This window comes from Mycteria americana, chromosome 2 (assembly GCF_035582795.1).
Source record: "Mycteria americana isolate JAX WOST 10 ecotype Jacksonville Zoo and Gardens chromosome 2, USCA_MyAme_1.0, whole genome shotgun sequence".
Taxonomy (NCBI): domain Eukaryota; kingdom Metazoa; phylum Chordata; class Aves; order Ciconiiformes; family Ciconiidae; genus Mycteria; species Mycteria americana.
The window spans coordinates 43548486-43569381 of record NC_134366.1 but is presented as its reverse complement, the minus strand read 5'-3'; the positions used below and the strand labels follow the sequence as shown (position 1 = coordinate 43569381).

The following is a 20896-nucleotide window of genomic DNA, read 5'->3' as shown; positions in this document are numbered from 1 at the left end:
TTTCTTCTTGACCTCATTCTTCATCTCTAGGTATCTTCTGTTTAATTAATCTAATTAGTCCATATTAATTTAGCAGATCAAAGAAAAGTCTTGACATAACAGCTGACTCCATTAGCATCACTGCACGCTTGGAATCACAACAGATTTGTGCGAAGTCACTGACTGAAGTTCGATGTCCTCCTTAGGCCAACCTCACTCTCTCTAATCCATAGGATAAATTTAATGTTGCAATCGATAAGAATTATTTCAGGGAATCCTTAGGAAAAGGGAAGACAATGATGGTACAGATGTGACATAACCACCTACACTTACATATACGTACCTCCACTTCCACCCACGACAACAGAAATGATATCAGAACTGCAAGACCCCTGATTAATCCAGGTGGTAGCAACACAATCAAGTTGTTCAATGATGGACAGGGTACTGGCAGATGCCAGAGAAATCACCCTGAAAGATGAGAAGTTGCTCCCGTCTTTGTAAAACGAGCATAAAAGCATTAATAAACCAAAATGACTTAGTTAGGCACTTCAGAGTTGTACATAACCACATAGGGCACGGGGGAGAGGGCTGCTGGATTTTATCTTCAGATCTGACAGTGATTTGCTAGTGACTTCAGGAAAGTCATTTGAACTCCATCTGACTCAATTTTTCCATTTGTGAAATGGAGATCAACATGCACTTCCATTTTAAGATAAGTGAAATACTCAAGGCTGGCAACATCATTAACTGTAAGTAACTAATATCTATTAGTACTTGGTGTATGCAATTGCCCCTTTAAGCAGTTTTCCTGGAGGTATGGGGAAACATGACTTACAGTTTAGTACAGATAACAACTTCATTTCAATAGCCATTCAGAAAAGGGCACTGTACATGCTCCTAGATGAATTCCACGCCCCAAATCAATTCAATGCCTATGAAGGAAAAAAAAATCCACTAGAAAATAAGGCAACATATTCCAAGAAGGCTGTTTTATCTATCTGATATGTTTCCTGCATCTCATGGTGATTTACAGTAATAGGTAATAACTAGTGTACATTATATCTAGTTTTTAATAACCACACTTCCATTATATTTCATTTCCCAAAGGGACTATTTGTGTTTTTTCATATCTTTAACTGTAAAACTGTAAACTGCTGTAATCAAGCATTGCTTTCTCTTGTATTCTGGACATCCTCAGTTGATTATAATCACTGCCTGCTGAACTTATCTTCAAAATGTTAATCATGAAATGAAATAAAAATTGGTATTATTACATTACGTACTGCCCCATTCATTCACTCTTCTCTTCTTAACCCAGGAGACCCAGAACGCGAAGAATTTTAAAAAAGAAAAGAAGAAAAACAGAAAAGAAGAAAAGACAAGAAAAAAGGAAAAGAAAAAAGAAAAGGAGAAAAAAGGAGAAAAGAAAAAAGAAGAGGAAAAAAGAAGGAAAAAGGAAAAAAAATTAAAAAGAAGAAGAAAAAAAGACAAAAATCCAAAAATTGTCTTTGAAGATGACAGAGCTGGAGAAGACAGTTGAAAAAAGTCAAAGGACATGGTGTTCTCCCTGGCATCTGTAAAAGAGATGTAGGCTCTGAAAGTATGTTTTGAGGTACTTGTACAACATTCACTGTAGCTTTGGATAAAATAAAGCGTATTAAAAAATAGCACAACTGGTACATGTGTACATGGTACATTGCTTTTTTGGGAACTAGGGACTTGCTCCCACAACCCTCTACCAGCAGAAGGACTACATGAGGGGAATATATTTTAGAAGGTGTCAACAAAAACGAGTGCATAAGTGTGTAAATCAAGCTGCAAGGTCAGCTGGACTTTTCAAACTGAACTCATATTTCGGGGAACTGATAGGTTCAGGAGGATGCAGTGATTGAAAAGTGACTGAAAGGGTCACTGGATGGGGGGGTACTACCCAATAACGTCCACAGTGACATTTTCAGCAGCCCCATACACGGTATTTCAGAGATTTCCAGGTTTCCAGCAACAAAATGATGCCATGCTGGGAAGACCTGAAATCCTCGGTTTAACTTACACCCAGCACAAAGGACACATGCATACACACACACACAAGGTCTTAGTTTTCTCTGCTTTAATATGGAAAGCTAATACTACAAACTAACGAAACCCAAACCCCAGTGTGGTCCATCACTTTATCAGTAGAACCAAAAGGCTGGCTATAACTGCATCCAGAAGAGCAAGACACGACCACAGCCTACTTGAAAGTAGAGAACTCCTTAGGAAAAAGACTTTTAGTGGAACACATAGAACTTAACTGCCTCAAAAATCTCTCTGTCCTTTAACTGGACAGTGTTGTCACAGGTAATTACAATTTCTTAGCTTCCTCTCAGAAGAAGAAAGGGATGAGTATTTGCAAGGAAGATTTAGGAAAACTGCACAAAGGAAAAGTTGGCCCGCTCAAGTTCAGCCAGCTGGAAAGTAAAATCAATGAACTAAAAGGATTATTAATTGAGACAACTGAATATGGACAGAGGCAAAACTACTGACAGAGCAGAGGAGATAAAGCAGACAAACCATTATCACCAATAGTAAATAACACTGAACCAAACAGATATGATCAAAGTAGCATGTGCATAAGTACCAGTGATATTACTTCTGAATTTGATTTATTTTATCTTAAGTTACAGCGTATATCATTTACGCAAGCCAGTTCCTTCCAGGTATCTTGCTAATATCCCCTTAACAGGAACAGGACTGGATGCCCAGACAGTAACAGATTAAATGAAAAGGCAAGAAAACCCTAACTAGATAGAAAGGCACTATAAACTCAGGATAGCTAACAGATTTCCTATATACAGTAAGGCAAGAGGCCACCTATGATCATACAGTCTGGCCTACTGTAAACACAGGGCATGTATTTTTCCCCAGAACCTGGATTAATGCAATTCTCTACATATATAAATGAAAAGAGTTCAAATGATGGCAAGTTCCTCACTTCTCTCCTTAAACTCCCTTCCCTTTTCCTCTCCCGTTTATGGTTATAGTGTGCATACTTAAGGAATAGCTGTAGACCTTATGCCCACGGACCAGAGACTAGCCCCAAGAAGTGCCCGCCTGTGTAGCAGCGTTGCCTTTCTCCTGGTCTGATGTGTTCAATACACCTGGTTTAGATCCCTGCTGCAAAAAGAGAGGTCTGTAAGGAAATTTTATCTAATGGAAACAGTGGTATCCATGATGTGGTAGGTAGCATCCTTCACTCTAAGTATTGATCCAGAGAGGTATCAGATGGGATTCTGACTTCAGGATAACATGAGTTCCTAACAACTGTTGAGGATTAATACTCAATACTGTTTATCATCTGAAAATGGGTATCGTGCCCAAGGCTTTAGCCAAATTTCTCTTCTGGCAATAACAGCCTCCAAATTCCCCCTGCAGTTGCAACTGCCTGTCCTACTTGCATCTGTTTTTACATCCCAGGCCATGGTCTACTTTGATAACTGTAACTATATAGAGCATATACAAACATTATAAGGAGAATATACATCATGAGAACAACTATGTTGTGTTCTTTGGGCATGAAACGGAAAACGTAGGGAAACATACTAAACTCATTTTTAATTGCAACTGATTTAATCACAGCTGAGTCCAGCTCAGCCTTTATGGACCGCACCCACAGTTACTCAGTGTTCAGTAGCTGTCATGGAAAAACTCACACATCTCAAGAAGGCAGAATATATTCTCATCAGGTCTGTGTCAGTTAATATCCAATACCCCCAAACAGTACGCCTGCCTAATAGTCCTAGGTTATCATTGTACTGTAAAGGCAGTTCTGGCACTTCTACTGAAGCTGACTAAAAACAAGCGTTGTTACATGAACATAACACATTTAGTGGGGCACTGAAAGAAGCTCATTCACTGTCATCTTAATAGTTCTGTATAACCTACGAGACCAGTGGCAGTGTGCTCCCCACCTGGGAGGTGGATGCACTCTACTGTAACGCAATCTTTGACTATGGATGTTACAACCCTAAATACAAAAAAGGTAAAATTCCCCATAAAGTACTCTACAGAAGCAAAAGCACTGCTAATAAGGTATTTACTGGATATGGTTAATTATCTCATTTTACTTTTACTACTCAGTAATGTTTCCACAGAAATTATGAAGGATATGTATTCCTGTCAGCCCTGAAATAATTTGTAAAATATACAGTATTCCACTAACATTTCTGCAAGTCTGAGACTACAACTGGCAAACAATCTGTCCTGGCTTTGTGGCTTTCCTAACCAAAAAAGACCATTAAAAAATGAGTGCTGTGAACTTCGTAACTATGCTGTGTTTCTTGTCATGCTGGGATTAGTAATAGCAGTGCTATCAAATATTACTGTGCAATAAAACCTGTGGTTTGCATTTAGATTACATTTGATTTCTTCATGTGGAAAATGCATGCTCTAATTTTCCTCTTACAGTAAAATTGATAATACATAGAATACAACATCACAGCAGATGACACAGTCTACAAGGTAGGCATGACTTGTTTTATAGTCATAAAGCTTGTACTTCTGGCTGTGATTTTATGAGCCAGGCATACAAAAAGAGTACAAAAAAAAGATATTTATAAATAAAGGCATACAACAGTAAATAGGAAAGGAAATCAAGTTACAGAACAGATTGAACTGGATATAATCAGAACCAAACAGCTTTCACAGAAACTGCAAACTTAGCACTTGGATACCTCACCAGTCAATAATGCAGGTACAGCAGCCTTCTTTAACAAAAGAAAGCAATTCTAGGCAGGAAGAAAAAGAATGTAAATAGGGCAGGTGGTATCCTCACCAGGCAAAAAAAAAAAAAAAAAAAAAAGAAATATTTATTTGAATATATGCTGTTAAAGCTCACAATATCATAAACAGGCCTCTCATCTCTCCCCCTTCTTCCACAAAGTAGAAATCATCTATCACTATTTTTTTTATACTAGGTAGTCTAGCAAAGTATTCATTTCAGTGCTATCTTTTACCATATGTCTCAGAGAAGCTTCTATAAGCATCTAGGATCTTATTAGCTAAAAAAAAAGGAGGTGCACGCCTGCACGCCACATACGGTCTCCATGGGGACACTGCACATGGTAGAAGCTGTGAACAGAGCACTTCCATCACAGAAAGGCAATCGGGAAGAATTATACAATAAGGAACGGAGTGGAGAGCTCATTAGCATGTAAAAACCATAACCCTATATATACTGTTATATTTTTGTATGTCGTCACATTAACAAATTGCTGTTTATTAGCCATGATTTACTGAATCGAGCACAGCAGAACCGGGCACTAGCTGAAGCAAAGCAGCTGGATGTAAAACTAATACAAACAGCTAAGAGGAGAGTGATGTCTTAACTGCTTCTCTGCATAGCTTGATCCACCGGCCAACAGATGAACTGTATACACATCATAGCAAAAATTTCACCTTTTGCTACGCTGTAATAATTCCTGAATAAATACAAAACATGGTCAAGCTTGACAAACTCATATATGAAGAGTTGCAAAATGATTCCTTGCTTCCACCAAGGACAGTGCTGCCAGTGTTAAAAGAAATTACCGTTGTACAGTGCATTACTGTTCTTACATTCAGGCCAACCATGAAAAATCACGAACTGCAAATGTATTCATTTTTAACTGTTTATGTCCACTTCAAAGTACACATTTTTCTTACTACTACCACAATGTTATCACCGCATTATCTTACTCATCTGAACTCACATTGCTTTCCACTGCAGTCTCACTGTGGATGCACGCCTCAGTCCAATGAAACGAAATCCGGACTGCACGAAGCCAACAATAACACCGTGCTCAAAGCTCAAAATTTGAGCAGAAGTGTAAATTCCCAACGGAGACCATTACAAGTTAGTCTCTCCACAATGCTCAAGCCCTGACCTGCATCCACTTGCTTGCATGGGCTTTGTATCTGGCTTAAGAAGAGCGCTGATATCAGGAGAAAGGCACTTTAACTATGTATCATAAACAACACACATTAACGGCTTATGGGCTGTTACGCTTCTTTGCTTCTTCCTTTTTATCCTAAAGGTATTTTGCTCAGGAAGAAAAGAAAAAGAGGAATTGAAGCTTTGGACTTTATTTTTTTTCTTGGAAAAGAAAAAAAAAACCCAGGCAAAAGTTGTGGAAAACGCAGCAGTTCCCATAGGCAGCAGCGATGAAGCTTCTTTACCATTTTAGTATAGCCCTGACTCCGTAAATTTGAAGTTCACATTAGAAGTTCACATTAACCAAAATTAAAACTCACTGCAGATTACCAAGTTTCATGTGTTTTTTTCATAGTCCTTATGCAAAATATACTTTGGCACAATACAGGAGTGCATTATTAATCAGCATCGGTTTGTTTGAAAAGTAAGCTCTATTTATTCAGGGGTAGGACTGACTCCAAATCCAGGCTTTCTTTTCCACATGGAATGTGAGCGTATCAGATTTGGTATTTGATTTTTCAGCTCAGCTGTGAGGGATGAAATGAACTTTGGAAAAAAACAGAGGTAGAGTCTACATGGTAACAGAAAAAGAAACCACATGATTTTTTTTTGTGGTTTCAGGTATCAAAGTGAAAATGTCAAATCTCTCTAACCACACCCAATTACAGTAAAATCTCAGAGCAGTTGAAGACAATGATGCTTTGCTATTGGCATTAAATGAATCCGGTCTCACCCATCCATGATCAAAAAAGACACAGCGTCATTTCAAAATCACAGTCACTTTTGTCTCAACTTCTGCAGTATTTTCAGATTTATACCTCCCTTGTTTATTCTCATACTGCAGTCAATTAGCATCTATAACATAGCTAGCTGAGCAGATCTGTGCAGTTTTAGCATGAAGAAGTCTTTAAAAATCACTGTTCTTTACAAGTTATTTTGATGAAAAGAGAGAACATTTACCAGCAACTATTAAGCATGAAGTTTAAGGAAACAGAAGCAGCTTGTAGGAGGATTTGCTAATGCAATGTATTGCTGTTACTTCTCACATCTGGAAAGATAATGCTTCTGAAGTCTCCAATGAAAATGCAAATAGATATTCTTGGGAGACAGTACAAAGCCAAAGGCAAGCCACAAAGTCAGATAACTCAGTCTTATGGATTTCATCACAAATAAATCCACTGGTGTCTCCACAGTGTCACACTAACATACATGTAAAATTGTCCAGTGCTGCTGGAAAAAGAGATGGTGGAAACACGAAGATTTTCACGACATGAGTCTTCTCTATAAATGTGTGCATGAAACCAAAAGATGAAATCCGCTATGAGAAGTCACAATACTACCTACCAGGCAGTGATAACCTCTCAGTGGTCACAAGAGAGATGCTTGTTGCAGCAACTAGACGGAAAGAAAAGGCATCCACACTTGAGTGATTCTGCAGAGAAATGTGCCTACACCTAACACAATGGGAAACCTGTTCAAGAATAGCTAATTTGTGTGAAACTACGACTGCAGTAATGCTGTTAGAAGCAGTGAAAACTGTGAAAATCCTCTGAATTAAGTGTTGACTGAGCAAGTTAAAGCTTTAGGTAGGCATCTCTCAACCCATTCACCCACCCACATACCTCGGGGTGGTATCCATGTGATAAATTGCATTTAACACGCACCTGCACTCTGCCTACTAATCCATCCTCACCTTGGCTACTTCTAGCATTACAAATCTCTGAGGCACTTCAAACAGCCACCTTCTGTGAGGAAGAATTTCTCCTCAAAAGTGTATTGGCAAGAAGCCAGGAAAGATTTACGTTCAAGTATACTGCAGTTCAACCTGGTTAGAAATAGGATCTTTCAATTCCTAGAAAACTAGTTTTCTATGGATTTTCAGGATTATTACTATTTCTAGGAGATGGAAATCCCAGGATTTCTAACAGTAAAAATCATAGGTTAAGTCACTAAGCGGTGACCCATATACACATACACAGTTGAGGATGGCGTTTGGTGGTGAAGCCCTATAGATACTGACACAGAGACAACATGCACAGCTACTCTTGGTTCACCTACAGGCAAGACCACAGTTTCCTCAAGCTGGATTGACCCATCACACAACTGTCCCCGACAGCTAAAGGTCCATTACAAAGCACCTTGGCAACCACCAGCTGCATGGAAAATTGGGATCTCAACAGGGGGAACAGACCCTTCAGTTGTTGAGTAGCAAGAAAACCCAGAGCATTGTAAAGGTGCAAATCAAAGATGCAATAAACTTATAGAGGAAATGCTAAATTTTTCCTCAAAATACTGCAGGTACTCTGTATTTCATGACATGACAACTTAGAGAGAAGCCAACACTTATTTCTTGTCTCCAAACTACATGCTCTGTGGCAGCATGGAGAAGTGCCAGGAGCAGTACCAGAGGTCCACAGATACCTTCACCCAGGCCCAGAGTGCTCAGGGTGCACCTCCTCCGGCCGGCTGGAAAAAATTCTGCCTCAAGATGAGAGAAAGAAGGATTTTGTGTGAAGGCCAGTTTATTATTATTATTTGAACTCTGGCTGGGCACCAGGACTGGACCTTGAATAAACTGTGCCAGGATATATGCTTAAAGTTAGCTTCCCTAGCAGCTCTGCACAAACAGAAATCAGCAGGAGTCCAGCATGTAGAACGGCTTCCGAATCGGGTCATTAATCTGTACAAGCAGAAAAACCTACCCAACAAACACATTAGCAGTCATCGCACTCCGGGTTACAAGGCTGAAATATCATGCAAATTGATGCACATCTCATGCCTCCTCGAGTCACAGAGGAGGCATGAGATGTGCATCCCACAAGCAACCTACAGGGGAGAGCACCAAAAGCTACGGATGTGTGCTCTTGGTGAAGAACAATGGAACAGGACAGATTTATTTAGTCACTATGATGATGATGTGGTATTATTTCTTCTGCGACAACATGCAAAGTCTTCAGACATGTTCAAATCCTGAAATGGCTTGGTTCTAGAAACATGGTTGTTGCCACAAAAATCTTTGCCACCTTGAAACAAGCACACAAAACCATAAGAGCAGAAGACGATTCAAGGTTTTAAGTACACAGAGACACATAGATTAGCCACAAGCATCTTTTTTCCATCCACTTGTTTGATGATTTATCAATAAACTAAGCAATCTCCACCTGCTGTCCAGTCAATAGCTGATTAGTTAGATGATTCTCTCCAAGTCTTTTGGGAGGACAGAGCCTTGAGGTCCTGATTTCAAGGACAGAGCAACAGTTTTTTCAGAGTTATAGAGGATGCTATTCCTTAGTAACAGTTTAAATAAAGCAGAGTTAAGAGACCTTTCCATTTTGATGCTACTGTAAAATGTAGAAGAGACTTTGCTTTGGGCTCAAACCAGAAACCATTGGTTCCTTTTTTTTTTTTTTTAAACTACTGGTAATACTGCAGGCATGAAAGGATATCACTTTTGTAGTCCCTAGAGAAAACCTAACACTCTCTTTAAAGCAACCACAAACAGGACAGATCTAAGTGGGACAGAAAGACATCTCTCTTGGACACTGTTTGTATCATGAAAACACCCGTTATTTACACCAACCCAGAAAAGAACCACATACGAGGCAAGCTATGAAAGCCAGAACAGCCCTACATTAATCATCTAAATGCATGACCATATAACCAACAAACAAGATCTCAGTTAACACTGGCTGTCAGATCTTCAGGATGATGCAGAAAGTAATGGGGACTAAGACGAGCAAGAGGGAGAAGAGCTCAGGGGAGGGAAGAAGGGCAGGCTGAGCGATGTACCACATCCCCTGCTTCCCTTCCCCATTTTGCACAGGGAAATTTGCACGGTTACTACTCTGAAGTGCACTTTATACTTATGCCCTTTGACATTGACATGACACTAAAGACCTTCTGGTGGACGTAAAATACTACACTACTACTTAGAAGCATTTCTGCACTACCAGCTGGTGTAAAAGGGCCCTTGTACAGGTAGGAATCTGACTTTGCATCTCTAGCTTTAGAAGTTACTTAGCTGTGGGTTTTGTTTCCCTATCTATGACAAAAACACAATTAAGAGGCTTGTTAGGAGAGTGTGTTTAAGTAAAAAAACCTACTAATTTTTATATATATATATTTTGAAATATACAAATGATATAAATTTATAAACACAAATACATATAAATATATATGGATACATATATAATTGGTATACATATATATATTTTATATATAACTTCTTGAGAACACAAACTGCCAAGCGTGTATGCTGGGACTATTCTTACTCTCACCAGAATCCTGGAAACAATTCTTTAAGTAATGGTAGTGCAAGTTGTGCTTCGCGCTGGAGAACAGTCAGTGAAGAAAAGTTTGGACTGTTTCAAGTGAGCCTGAAAGATGCTTATTCACCAGAGTTTGCATCTGTTGCAAACAGCTCGTTTAATTCAACCTCAGAGGTATTTGCTCTCCACTTTTCAACCTTAGAAAGTGGTAACCTAGCTAAAGGGGTTAGACACAGTATCATCAGTTCAGATCAAGAAGATGCCAATGAACAGCTCAGACTTAAATTTATGCCCAGCACACTTAAACAGACATGAAAACGAATACTAGATGTAATCGGTTTCAGCTATGTTATGTATTTTTGCTTGTTCTTAAAGAATTTCTGGAAGATAAATATTAAACAAAAAGCTTGAAATTAAAATCAACCAGGGAAAAATTAATCTAGCTGCCAAGAAGAACAGACTCAGGTTCCATGACAAACATAGATACCTATTCAAAATTAACTTTAAAAATGCTTCTAAATTCAACCAAAGTGCTATAAAATGACAAATGCATATATTATACGTGCCAATTATAAAACATTGCAGCAAGGATTAACTATATGCGCAGATCTTACGAGTACCCTGGGAGCAGGATAGTGGACTAAATAAAGTCAAGCAATCTTGAAATCCACAGCAATCTTGACATTACATTTAAAAGGAGGAGGGCGATATTCAGAGGTTTTTGGATTTTTTTCTGAATGAGGGAGAAAAAACCAAGGCAGCTACTTGGAGTATCAGTAGGTTTAGTCTAGATGCAGAATATCTACTGAAAAATTAAACCTACCTAAATCCTGCAACATCTGCTTTTATCAGAGACTCACCTATTTCCGGAAAGATGACAACCGCTTAGAAATCCATTTTCACAAGAAAATTATAAAAATCCTTTGGATATGCAACGCTTAGCATTCAGTATTTGCCACCAGCAGACACTGATGTTAAACAAAGTGGGAAGCAGCCTTCGAAAGCATCCAGATAGAAAAGCGAATCCTAGTCTCCCTGTAAATCCTGCAAAAATGCATCTCGTTCACTTGTGTGGATCTCTTTATTGCAGTTGACATGGGCTTGCCCAGGGGACTAACTTGTTGTTCCATAAAGATCCTTAAATAGGCACTACTGATGAAACATTTAATCCAAGCCCTGGTATCAAATGGCTGCTATTGCCAGTGACAGTGATAGAAAAATCTATTTGCCAATTAAATAACTGCATGCAAAGCTATGACTGTTTATTATGCCTTTTAACATAGTTCAGCTGGTTTGGATCATATCCAGTGAGCTTCATATTTTACAAAAACTGCATTCCATATAATTTATAAGTAACATGCTTTAAGCCTTCGTTTTTTAAATACACCTTTTCACTCATGTTGTTATGAAGTGTTTGCTTGGGCAAGGGAATACATTTTACACACAAATGCCACTTATATCATTCAACTATACATATATATGGCTTTGGACCTCTCTCTGTTGATAATGAAATTATGATTTATACTTAGAATAGAAGACCATATTTTAGTTGTTGAAAAAAAACACTTTAAAAACTTGCTGTGTTTACTTTAAATGCGAAGGACATACAAAGGCTATTCATTTTTTGTAAAACTAAGGGAATACATTTTGATCCCACGAGTCTAATAAAACTCTGCATAAACATAACAATAAGGCAAGCTAAGATGAATAGTTGAGATGAACACTTAAGCCTGGACTTCATTTCACTTGGACTTCCACCATGCCAGGAAACAAGAAAACAGTGAAGGGGCAGTAATTAAAAGGGATTTAAGATTAGAGGCAGCGCTACATCCACGTGTGGAACACCATTAAAATAGGACAGAGTGTTTGGTTTGACAAGGCTGTAATTTAACAAAGTACATAAGGGTGTAAAAGTTGGAGCTCAGAGAAGCCATCTCCGCTGAGACCAACTTAAGCATATGCTTAACTTGAAATAATCAGATCTTAACACGTGCTTTATGTCAAACATGAATACACTTCTTTGGGACATAGACTGTATTTTGGTTTCATTTCAGTATGTGAAAAAAAAATGAAGTCATGCTAATATGTATAACAGTATTGAATAAATACAGGATAAAAATCCTGGCAATTGCAGAACATACAGCTGAAATGAATCCCTTTCCATAAATAGTGAAAAAGACAGACCAAGGTGGGGTTTTTTCTTTTAAACAGAGAAAAGGGTATTTTTTCCCCTTGATCTTAAAAAAAGTATCAAGTGTAAGTTAGTCTCTTACTCTTATTCCCTCATTACCATAAATTTGGTATAAATTAATAAAAAATATACTTAATGTTTCAGAATGAACATTGATTCTTCTGCATTTTTTATTAAGATTTACTTACTGCTTGCAATGCCATTTTTAACTTTGTAACTACCTTGTCAGGATGAGTTGTAGTTTCTACTGTACAGATTTCTGGAGAAAATGTTTCCATCTTAATTTATCAGATTATCAAAACAGCAGATTACAATTTATGGAAAGCGCTATTTCCATGTTCATATTTAAGCATTATTCATGGAAATTATTTATGAAATTTAGTAACCCTTTTAAAGTACATAGGCTGAAGTCGTTGGGTCGGAAGCTTCACTTCAAAAGAGTTTTAGTGAGGTAAAATAACTGATTTAAGTATGCTGCTGTGCCACAGGTTCATGAGAACTGTAGCATTACCTTGGACTGCATTAAATTTAGCCTCTAAAGTAAAAAAAAACCTGTTTGTCTAGTAAATAAAGTAAATGTTGTTATGTCATATTACAGTATGTCTCTTCCTATACTTTATGGCTATTTATATGGGAAAAGGTCCAGACTCTCAGTGCTTAAAAACTGCATTTGAGCCTCTCTACTTCCTTTATTTCTCCCTGCTGGGCAGATACTTTTAATCACAAAAATACCGCCTGTAAGTCCATCTCATCTCCAACTTGGTTATACTCAAATCCTAGCGCAACCACTTTGCTGTAAAAATACCTTCTGCCCAGTCACGACTGGAACCCATTAGATTTGCATTTGAACAGCAGATTCTTGTGAAGGATACAAGAAGATAGCAGAACCTGCATAAACGCTGAGACCCCCAGTCCTGAAAACATGGGTTTTGGGGTTCACAGTAAGCACGTGAGTGCCACCTCCGAGAGCTTGCAGGTGCTCTCAGGCAAGCACGTGCTTCCTCACCTGCGCTGGGTCGCAGCCAGAAGGCTAGGTGCCACAAGCTGCAGGAAAAAACTACTTGCCAGCTTTCCTAAAAATTTTAATTTTTAAAAATAGTTTTGAATGAGACATTTTTGTGGTAAATATTCATCAAAATCTCACTAAACAGTTTAGATTTTTTAGCACATTTCTTTAACCGGCTCAGCTCTGACACACATCCAGCAAACACTTTTGGCATTTCTTATCCCTTGCTTTAAAAGTGTCGCTTACAAATCAACAGCAGCAATTAAATATTTTATTTCTTTCTCCTAGGATTCTGATCTCTAGCATCTAAAATTATACTCATTTATTAGTGTATAAAATATCTTTTAAAGTGCCAAATCTATCCAAATAAATACACTTCAATGCAATTAGCAATGCATAAACTACTCTTTTTTTTTTGTCTTTTTTTTTGATGTATCACAATGAATACATTGGCTTTAACATCTATTCTCTTGATCAGTCATTTTGAGGTGGTCCACTTTTGTTTTCCTGACTTTCACAAACATGCTTGCAGCCAGTAAGAGACTCTTCACTATGATTAATGGCCTCCCATTGGGTATACAGAAAATTTCCCAGCCTGGTTCCCTTGAGAATGCTCCACTACATGGATCTCTACGCAAAGCTAGATTAAAAGAGGAGGAGCAATAGCTATAGTCCACCTACCCCACAGCCATCAATTATATACAGTTATAAATCAAAGTTTTCAGCCAGAACAAAGCCTAGTGTGGCAAACAAACAAGGGCGTTCACAGCAAATTGTTTTGAAGCAGAATAAAACTCTTGATAGAAACAATGGGGCTAGCAAAGCCACTGTCAATATCACTATAAAGTTCCCTTGATTTATTAAGAATTAGACACAGTGTATCCAATTACTGCTGAATTAACTTAAACAGAAAGCAGCAAGTGGAAAAATAAGCAAGGAGATGGATTTCTCTTTCTAAAGGAAAAAAATCGTGCAATTCTATATCACAGTTAATTGAAGACAGTAACGTGAATCATAAAGTATCTGTACTTTAACTCCCCATATTTGTGTTTCTTGGCTTTTGGTTTTAAGCTCTCTCTTTCACGAAACACTGGTATGTCTATCTCATCCATATTTCATCTCTGCTCTGTTTGTTTTCCCGGCTATTTCTGCCTCTATGCCATAGATGATCTTGATCGGTTTGGATATTTTTAAATACCCTTCACACACAATCTGCTTTCAAACGAGATAGTAGAAAAAGCCAGTAGGGGACATGGAGACAAAAGACTTAGCGTCTCTCCTCATGCGTCTCTTCCCTTCTGGACTACATGAATTATCTGCAAGGGGTTGGGTCCCCCTTTTTTCAGACATTTAAAATTCCATCTTTTGAAACACAGCAATTTTTGGAAAGCCAAAGAATATAGTATCAGTCAAAATGCAAGTAAGCTCCACCCAAAAAATTCACTTGATATTTGCTACTGCACCCAGTTCTCACTGCAGAACATATTTCACATAGGCTCTGGTTCTCTCTGAAGAACAGACGCTTGAGGAAAGCACTCAGTAATTTTCAGCAAGACTTTAAATTCCTCAGATGTTTGTGAAAAATTAACTTTTGACAACTCTGACTAAAGCTGCATAGCCAAAGGCAAGAGTCTTCAGGACAATTCTACCTTCCCGTGAGACAAACCTTGTCCTACACCGCATTGTCACCAGTCCTTCCTCGTGCCACAGTCCTCCAGCTTGCAACAGGCGTCAGCACCCTGAATTCAGAGGAAGATAGAGTTTCCGTGCCAGGTACTGCACCTCTGACCAAGTACAGTTGCACATGAAGTATATCCAGACCTACATTAATGCATACACAAGCTCCTGTTTTCTCTGCAAAGCTCTCTTGAAAGAGGCCCAACGCATTCAGAGGTGTAAAGGCCCCATCCATTACGGGTTGAAGGATACCTAGGGGCTGAGCAGAAACAAAGACTCCCTGGACACCAAGCCCCACGACTGACAGACAACAAGCGGTGCCAGAGCCTGTCTGCCAAGCCACTCCTTCTTCATAGGAAAAGAGCTTTCCAAGCAAGAATTCCTCAAAAATCCAGAAAAGGTGGGATCCTTACTCTATGTGTTCTCTTGCGAGATGGCCCGGCCTGATGACTAACACGAAGCAGGTGTTGTAGGTTACTAGCGCACACCACATACCGCAGAGCTTAACGCACAACACGGTGCAGTAGGGCGAGATTGGACTGTGAGAGGCCATCTCATCCCAGGACAGGATAAACTATACCAGCATTGTTCCTGATAGACATGCTCTTAAATACTTCTAGTGATGGGAGGTACACAATCTCCAGCAGAAGTCTTCTCCAGAGCTTTATTACCTGTACCATTAGAAAGGTTTTCTAAGCTTTCTGCCATTACTTTCTTCTGTCTTCAAATTATTCCTGTCTTTGCAGCATTTCCACGTAGAACCCATAACGCTGGTACCTCTCTCAGAAGAAACTCGAAGGCATGATGCACAGAATGGTAAGTGTAATACAGTATGTAAATATCCTGCCTAAGTACAGCTGTGGTGAGAGACATGGACCACCACCTCAAGGGCTGCTGAGCAATTCCCAGTAAAAATCTCAAACAGTTAAGTGGGCTTAGTGTCTTGCAGGTTTGTAGCATACATATTAACAGTACCGGTTATTAACAAAACAGGCTTTTTTCTTTTTTTTTTTTCTCCTTTACGGGGATAAATGACTATCAAATAGAGTATAGAAGTGATAATGATGTCTTGAGCCCTAACCCCAGCTCTGCTGCTGGCTCTGTACCACCTAATTCAAAACACCCAATAATGAAACCAATGAAACCAATTCAGCAACCAAATAAAACTGCAGGTGATCAGTTTCTACAAAAACGGCACTAATTAATACGTACTTGAATTTTCTTTTGTTTCTCCTAGGTGCGTTCATTCCGGATAAACCTTCTCAGTTTTCTTAAGTGGTCATAATTTTTGTATCAACTTCATAGGGGCTTGCAGGTATGCATTGCTTAATGTTTGTGAACATGAAAAAAAAAATTTCACCTTACCAATACCTCACCATACCAATAAATTTACTCACATACCCAAGAGTTTGCAAAATCAGGGTCTTGCTCTTCTTCAAAAATATTTTTCCATTAAGAAATTCCACAATCAAGAGTCACAGCCATTTACAAAAGACCTCTACAATGACAATTTAGGAGGTGCACACGTACGTACTCCACTTAGGTAAAAAATACTCAGTGAGTAAGCAGATTTCAGTTTCAAACTTCAAACAGATTGTGAGATACAAAGCGAAAAATACGACTGAAAAATGCTAGTGTGCCAACTTCTGAGATTATATACTATGCATATCCAACTCCCTTTAAATCAGCTTTACGTCTAAATTACATGAAGTTGTGGGTAGAGGTAAAATACTGTTGTTAATATTGAAGAAGACATCAATAACAGGTATGATTTAACACGCTTAAAAGTAGTTTAAGAACTACCTGTACTATTGCTTTATTTCTCCCTTTCTCCCAAACTTCTCCCTCCTTCCCCATATCATTTGACACACACACCTATTACAGCTCATACCTTGGACAGTATGTTCCTTAAGGACAATGACAATATAGCATTTTGCTTGTAGAAAACCCAGTCCAACCCAAACAAGGTCCAAGCTGGTGGAAGCTTGTAGCTGCTTCTGATACGTCTTAAATATTAAGAATAGAAACTAGCATTGCTTTCATAGCTCAATGGTATTTGTGTGTTTAAAATGAAACACAAGGTCTATCAGACTACGGCTAGTTTTCAGTGTCGGGCGAATGGAGTCGAAGCGTTCTCAGGGAAGAAGTGGTGACCTTGACACAGATGTGATTTGAAAAAAGGACTGGGTGGAGGAAAAGCTTGTGGTTTTTGAAAAAGCTGAATGTGTAATCCTCCAGATAGACTTGCAGTTAGGTGCAAGAAAATGGCAAAAAAGCCCATCAGTTGAAGTGTGACAGCAGCCAATTACCTCGTTTCTTTAAGGCTCATCCTGCAGCTCCTCCGGCAGGAGGGCACTCCTCATCCTCCCGGTTAGATGTTTAGTGCAGGAGCTCCAAGGAACAACCCTGAGACAGCAGATACAGATAGCTCAAGCCATATGTCCCTTTCATTGAGTATATACAACAACAAGATTTGACTTTTAAGGACAGAAAAGTGGACAGACACACTTAACTTGTCATTGAAAATTATAGTCATGTTTTGATTATTTTTATTTACAAATTATTGTGGAAAAGAAACAAAAGCACATACCTAATTCTAACAACAACAGGCTCAAGGTCATGCAGAAGAATGTAATTATCTTCATAAAAAATGGAGGCTATATTAAACACACAGTTCTCTGTATGAACTTTGTGAATGGACGAGTACATCTAAAAAGAGCAGATGGAGAGAAACCTTCCTTTCACTCACTATATGAGTTATGCCTGAACCATATAATTTTAAGATAAACATTATTTGTAGTTGCAGAATGACTTTTTGAAGGGGTCACAAATTCAAACACAGCACCTCATCAAGAGAGAAAATCAAAAAGCCTAGCCTAAAAGCTTTCTTTTTTTTTATTACTCATTTTTAAATGTTTATTTCACACACATTTACCACAGTTCATTTCAGCCAAACAGAACCGCCATGTTCATGATTTTTGCCTACAAGAATATTAAATTTCTGTGCATCTGTCTTCTCTCTAGGGGTTTCTCCAGGGAATATAATAGTCTATTTGTTTTTTCTATTGATCTTGTATCTAAATACTGTTTTCTCCCTTTCAGAAAAAAGAGAGCTGCCAAAGAATCAGTAGTGTCACTGTAAAAATGTTTTTCTTAGCTGGATGAAATGATGGCAGAGCAAGATTGGGAAAAATATTTTTCAAATCTGTTTTAATAAGAGTACTTCCAGATAGGGATATGCTAGATATTGGTCTAGGTATGCCCCAGGCCTATGATCCATCTTTCATCCTTTTTACCAATTTCAGACTGACAGCTAAATTAGCTCATGGAAAAGGCTCCCGTAGGCAGTAACCAATAACCTGCCATCCAAGGTAAGGTGCAACAGCAAGAGGCATAGGGAAAAAAGATGGAGATAGAAAGCTGCATTTACATCAGTTGGTAAGGAAAAAAATCGGCGATACAAAAAGGATCAAATTATTCAAAAATTAAATAAAATTAAGCTACACTGGAAAGAGAAATATAAATTGTGATTTAATGTTATCTTAAGCAATAGGCATAAACTGACCTCTTAAGACACGACCAGCCAGTCTTGGAGTTTCTATAGTTAGTAAATCCAGTAAGTTTACAAATATCCAACTGCAAATGGAATAGCTTTCTCTACCTATAATATTTAGGCTCAGTACCATGTAGTTACTGAGATGTGTTCATCGGAAAAGGAAGACAATAGCTGGTCATAAAAGGCAAGATATCAACAACCTTTTGAATCACAATGCTCATTTTCTTCTCAGGCAAAATAAAATCCTCAGCATGGGTGTTCACATTACACTGCTAATAGTGCACATGTGCTGAATTATTTAAAAAATAATAAAGATAGGAGGAATGACATATCCGTCAGTTCACTGACAAAGCAGTCAGTTTAGTATTTGCACACTATCTATCTGACCAAGTAACTTGAGCTTATTGAAGCTGATATTTAACATAAATCTCTCCATGAAAATAACTGCTTCAAACATTTAGAATAAACTCTTTCTGGAACGGGCTTAGTTATAACCGAACTTGCATTTTACTTGCATTTTTGTAATTTTTTCCATCACGCTCTATAATAGGTAAATTGCAGTTTAAAACCAATGACTTCGATACAGTTAGTGATTTTTTTCATGGTAACAGTTTCCCCTAATGTTATTTATGGTACCACACAACATTAACAATGATATTTACAATTATGGTTCAAAATATTGTGCAGGACTCTGTTAAGCACTGTTATCAAATTTTCTTCTGTTTTATTGGTCTATATATATTAGAATTTCAACAGATAATGCAACAAACCCAAAATGTTAACACAGATATTTGCAAAAACTCCTTTTTTGTTTAGTGGGACGCCACAAAACATGACGAACCCATCAACCCGTGTGACGGTGAGATGGGTATTTTGTTGCTCACTGCAGCACGGTATCTGCGTTTGAAAAGCATGCTTAAATTAAAGATGCAAAGAAATGCCTGGGGTTTCATTGCATTGCAAATGTAAAGAAAGACTGATTTTCTTCAAAGGAGGTTGATAATAACCTACAAACAGCAGGTATTTTCTGCTACCAGCATGTAGCTGGCATGTCATGGCTAGTACATCTTTAATCATAATAATGAGTTCTGTGGTAATCATGATAAAATATGTTTTAACTGACAATGTTTTTACCTGCCATTGCTACCCTCTACTGAGAATTAGCCGACTTTCCTTCTTTTTGAGCTCCTCTAGCCTTAGCAGCATGCCTCATTGAGGTAGCTGTATCACTAGCTGGGTTGCTACTTTAAAAGGTTTGGTTGTTGTCAGCATTTAACTCTTAAGTATCAGTTTAGTACTATGAAATTCAGCTAACTGCTTGGCACAAGGAACGCACAAATAACTGAATAGTCTGGAAAAGTAAGGGAAATTGCCATTTCTTCCTGTAACAGGCAAGCAGTCCTCTCACTTCTTTCTTTCACCAAATTCATTTTTCTTCTGCCACAGTTAATTCTCCCCTAAGTTCCTGTTTTCTTTTATCTGCATTTTCTCTTGAGTTTTCCATGTAAAACTAGCATAATTCTCTCATCTGTTGGAAAAAAAATCAGTTCCATAGCAGGACTCTCTCTTGTCCTTCAGCATTAACATTGCAAAAGGGCCAGTTACTGTGCCTTCCAGCAAGCACCCCGTCCCTCTCTGCCCTAACAACTGAGGGTACTGAACATTTTCCATTCCCAACTGCGAGTAGGAACACAGTAGTTCACTACGAGGTGACACCAGCTTCCAACCTCCTCCAGGAAAACTGATTCTCCTTGAAATGTCACCTTCTTCTTTTCTTTTAAGACAAAAATCAACATATTAAAGAAACTTTTTGCCTTCTTTAATTTAAAAAAATAAATTAATAGCTTAATCAGAGAAACATAATTGAAATTCCACACAAAAACTGATGGAAGGGAAGCTGGAGAGAAGTAATTAAAGTTTTTTTAAAGCACAAAAAAAACTGCCCAGTGAGGCATCCTGAACTGCTGTACACCCAGCATTAAAAGCTAAAAACAAAAATAAACACGATGTCTAATAAACTTCCCCCAGCTCCACGATAAACAAACAAACAGGCAGCTATGAATAAACGCAACCTCTTCCACTAGGCTTGTAGAGGATTACTTGGAAGGGAAATCGGTAGCGCTCTCCTGTGCAAACCCAAAATGGCTTTGAGCGCTGGGGATGAACCCAGTACAGGCACTGAACCTTGTGCAACACAAGTATGTACTCCACAGCCAGCTTCAAAAACCTCTGGCCAGACCTCATGTACTGGGATTGGCTGGGACAGAGT

General features: G+C 38.4%; 1 protein-coding gene across 5 annotated transcripts in view; it reads right to left on the bottom strand.

The window, feature by feature from the left end:
- Positions 1-20896, bottom strand: part of RARB (retinoic acid receptor beta) — a 333447-nt gene that overhangs the window by 218886 nt on the left and 93665 nt on the right. The window contains exon 1 of one of the 5 annotated variants that reach the window (XM_075493167.1): positions 17381-17397. The exons of the other annotated variants lie outside the window; for them this stretch is intronic. The gene's annotated coding sequence lies outside the window, so the exon portion shown is untranslated. Of the gene's footprint in view, positions 1-17380; positions 17398-20896 lie in introns of those variants that run through there. 5 annotated transcript variants of the gene reach the window in all.